This window comes from Monopterus albus, unplaced genomic scaffold (assembly GCF_001952655.1).
Source record: "Monopterus albus unplaced genomic scaffold, M_albus_1.0 scaffold205.1, whole genome shotgun sequence".
Taxonomy (NCBI): domain Eukaryota; kingdom Metazoa; phylum Chordata; class Actinopteri; order Synbranchiformes; family Synbranchidae; genus Monopterus; species Monopterus albus.
The window spans coordinates 372,043-377,069 of NW_018128085.1; positions in this window are offsets into that span (position 1 = coordinate 372,043).

The following is a 5,027-nucleotide window of genomic DNA, read 5'->3' on the forward strand; positions in this document are numbered from 1 at the left end:
CACCAGTGCACATATTTTCAACCCTGTTATCACTGACAGTTCTGAGATGGTCGTTGAACATGTTGTTGAGCAGAGGGCAGATTCCATGTCAAGTACCGGTACCCACCTAACCACTGTTTTCAGCTCATATCCACAAACCTTAAAACCACAAATTACAGAAAGAGAATGAAAGCTATTTCTGTCAGACCTATCTCACTTCGTCTCTTAGATGATCATGACACATTGTTGTTAGTTTACAGTGGTTTTCATTGGCTTTAAGGTAAAAAAAACAAAACAAAACACTGATTATTCCCCTTTAAATTATGTAAACATACTAACAGGCCACAACCAGTGGTGCAATTGTTCGTTAATGAAGCTGACCGAGTTGTGCTCATGATGCACATTTGGCAGGGGTATAGAATGAACAACAAACTCAGTGGAACCTGTTTATATTTCGAAATTGCTGCCTTTTTTGTTACTGTCACAAAAATGCATTACCATACTCTTTACATTGTTTTAATTTTTCTCTTATTATTTTTTTTTTTTGCCATGTATGAACAGTGAGCTCGCTGAAAGAAGAACAGAGAAAGAGGCACTGGTAACTGAACTGATAGGAGGGAAAAGAAGGGATTAGAGGTGAGACAGCAGACACTTATTCCCCTGTGGTTCTCCACCCCTCTGGTGTAAAATCATTTATGAGGCTTACAACGGACATGTTCGCTCAATGCTATAGATTCACAGACAAATTCACTACTAAATTCTTAAAAGGAGTGGAAACAACCATTAACATACCAGACAAGGGGGGTGTACAGGGGGAAACAATGACATGAGGGGAGAGAGGGAATAATATGTAAAGAAGGTAATGTATATTACGTATGTACCAGCCTGGAACTGACTGCTTATTTCAGTCAACATTACATTTTTAGCAGACTTTGAACTCATCGTGTACACTATGGGATCAGTCCATCTATTAAAGGAAGGGTCTTTTCTGAAGCCCACAGATAAAAACCAGCTACTTCAACCATCCAGCTGCTACTTCTGCCTTTGCTTCAGAAATAAAAAGTCCTAAGTAAATCACAATAAATCTGCTCAGATTAGAGAGTTTTCCATTAATATTTGTCCTTCTGGGCTCATTAACAGCATGAAAGCAGCACTTTTTTATGCAGTTTTTTAATAATAAGTTATTATTTTACAAAAAAATACTGTAAATCACAAATAATATGAAATGGATGCAATGATTAAAAATATTCCATAACCTTTAAATAATTGACTTTCTCTTCTAAATTTACACCTTGAGTGATCACAACCCTCAGGACTCTTCTAAATACCCAGCAGACCCTGAATTCAATAATGGCCAAAGCTGTGTTTTTATTCTCAGTATTCATGGCCTCTACCCACTCTGCTCAGGCCTAGTTACTACCAACCAGCTCTTAACACACACACACACACACACACACACACACACACACACACACACACACTGGGTGAAAGTAATTAAAGCAAGTGGAGCTAAATTGAAGTATATTGAACTCATCTCTCACACGCTCCTGCTCTGTCAATAGATCACTCGCCAAGCGCTATCGACCCCTGCAAAGACTTCCCTCTGCAAAAAACTCACCTCTGCAGTGTATGTGATGCGAATGAGTGAATGAGAGAAAGGGAGCGAAATAGGACGATATAGAGAGAGAACCAAAGAAATGCTCTCTGCAGCAGAACTTGCAAAAACTAATTTTAGAATTGCCCTTTGTGCTTGTCTTTCTCTCCCTCTATTTTTCCCATGTTCTTCTGCCATCTCAGGGGCCCTCCTCTTTCCATCTACCTCCCTGTTTGCTCCTCTCTCAATCCCTTTATCTCTATCTGTCCTATGGGAGGGGTAATGATTTTAACTAAATGAGTCTTGCACTTCTCCACCCCACTAGATTAGCGGATCAATGAAACAGTGTTTGTGCGTTCATTGGTGGTGGTGGTGGGTTGTCTCTTTGTGTGTGTGTATGTGTGCTTCCTCTGACACAGACGGTACAGTCATCATAAACACCCAGTACCTCAGGTGACTCTGCAAGCTTTGCACATGAGACATGACAAGAAAAAAAGACAGCAGGGGAATAAGAAGGCATGGATTTGTATTGAATATTCGGCAGGAATTCTCCAGAAGGCCTTGTATCAAACACATCATCAGTGGCTGAGGAGAAGAATACATCTGCTGCTCTGTTGAAATGCCTTTCCCCCCCGTTGATGTGAATGCAGTTGGAATTGCACTGATTATCTCCTCTTTGTGATCAGTTCTTTCCCTCTTTTCTTGTATTTGATATAATGTGTACGTTTGATAGTTGACTTTATGCAATGAATAGGTCAGCTTCCAAACTAAATCTCATCTAAGCACACAGAACATGAGTGGATGAATAAAACCAATTCAGCTACATACTGTAAATTGGATAAGTGGCATCAAAAAGAGGATGGATGCTAATGATGCAACAAATAATCAGCTTTAATTGATGACCAAAGAATTTAATTGTGGATTAGCTGTTGACATCATCATGTGTTTTTCTAGAGTCCTTCTCCTGCCGACTCGAGCTGAGCATCTCAGCTGCTCTGAATAGAATAAAATACAATAATACTAAAGACCTTCTAAACTTTCCAAACAATATTACACTGAATGAAACAAATTCTGGTAATACAAAGACTCAGTTCACAGAGTTTGTGAATGAAGAGTACATTACTGTTAGTTAGTAGCACATGCCTAATGCCCAATCCCATTTTTTATTTATTACTCCTACTTTGTGTTTTTGAGTTAACCGTCAAAACAGAGATAGAAGGAGTAGTGGTTCAATCTTCCATCATGAATTTGCCATCTTCAGCTGTGGTGATTTCTCTTGTGTGGTCTATGACCATCGGTTTCCAGCAAATAAGAAAAATGTAAAGAGAGGACTATGTTGTTGACACCGGGGAGCTACGCAAAGAGATGCTCTCTGCTTAATTTGTTTGAGGTGTGTAGCATTGACTGGAGGTAACTTTTGTTGTAGTTAGCCTCATACCACTTGGTTTTGAGTCTGCCCCTTTAAACCCTTCATTTGAAGGGCTGTGTAGCCCTACCACTTCACCCTACCCCTCCATCCTAAAGAGATTCAGGACACCTCTACCACTACACGTGAACACACAAAAAGGAGTGGTATGGCTAAGTGGTAGGGCAAGGCAGTGATTTGGGATTGGGCCTAAAACAACCTCAAGCTAAATTTAAAAACTGACAGAGTAAGAGTCATTGAGTAATATTGGATTCAAGACTTGGAGAGGCAATCATTCGTTTCAATAACTGATAGATTATTTGACTATCAAAATTGTCATTAAAATTAGTTGTTATACCACTAAAGCCACTATTCTTCTTCGCAAAACACTTTCAAATCTGAAACCTGCATCATTTACATCAAAAGGCATCTTTTATCTGGTGCATTTCTACAGTTCTTATTGCATCGTGCAGTGCAAACAAAAGAGGGACCTGCTCACTTAAACATTGTTCCAGGTTAAAAAAAACAAAAACTTTACATAGTATCTTTAAAATTTCAACTTCACTGCAATTTTAATGACCTGTGCATTAGTACTTAATAACACTGTGATGTTAGCTTCTCGAATGCAGCTGGTACATACTGCGAGTCAGCGCTGCTCAGCCTCACCACTACTGGACGATATATTTAAATATCTAGGGGGTCTTACTGAGCAATGAAACCTGAGAATATTTGGCATGCAGACAGACATACACATGCACACACACTGACACACGCCCATGCATGCTGCGTGCAAGTTTCTGCTCAGTGTGGAGGGCCTATCAAAGCGTGGTGCTTTCCTCCTGTTAGTCTGACAGCTCTTAAGCCTCACACATGAAAGACTGACAGGGACGTTTTGATACACCTTTGCTCAAAGGATGTGTGTGTGTGTGTGTGTGTGTGTGTGTGTGTGTGTGTGTGTGTATTGCTGTGTTCTCAGCTGGGAGAGGTGTAGACAGCGGCCAGGCTAAAGTGTAGAACAAAACATGACTTCACAACAACACAGCTTTCCTCAGTGCTTTTATCTGTTGCACTTTTTTGAAATGTGTTGCTGTCAGCGCAAACACAACAGGATTAATCAAAATAGGATTGATCCTTAGACACAAAGCACACCACCACATCCAGACACAGACAGGGTTCAACTGGTCTGGATTTCCCTGGGTGACTGAATTAAAAATTCTGAGACAGTACAGTTTATTATATGCTGATGCACCAATGTCATTCAAAAATATTAGATTTAAATCCAAAATTTTCATAGCAGTCTTTATTTGCTGTCTTTGAGAAGACTAATTTGAATATTTAAATTATCCCAAGACACTTGTGTAAACTATATATACCAGTCTAGAACAAAAGAAATGAGTGAGTTTTATCAAAAAGAAAAAAAGAATCTTCAAGGGATAAGTGCAGTGTGACTGTGGCTTTGTTGAGGCTATCATCTACAAGCTAAATTGATCACAAGACAAGATGCATCAGGATCTGTCAGGCGTCTTACATCTGAAAAACAGTTTCTGAGGGGAAACCCAGAAAGAAACCCTGAAAAGGTGGATTAACTGTCACAGCTGTCCGAACAAACACTCAGATTGAAGGTATTTGATCTTGCCTTAGTTTGTGGTTGTGTCTCAATCATGATTTCTCTTTAAATAGAAAGGCACAGAGAGGGGTGTTTGCATGCGATGACAGTATCCATACCTGAGAAATTACGAGATGCAGAGGTGACAGGCGATATTTGCAAAAACATCTGTGTGTAGGAGTGTGTGTGTGTGCGTGTGTGTAGAACAAATGCAGAGCTATGGAACAAACACAGACAGCAGCAGGTGAAATACTGTAAAAAACTATGCAAAAGAGAGCATACACATGCAGTATACTAGCAAACACATACACATACAGTGTGCTGTTATCAGAAGATCACAATATGAGTGATCACTACCTTTCTAAAGCAGGGAGTTTCCTTTCCTGGCCGCAGCTTTATACACTTGTGTGTGTGTGTGTACTCCTTAACACTTCAAAGCATCT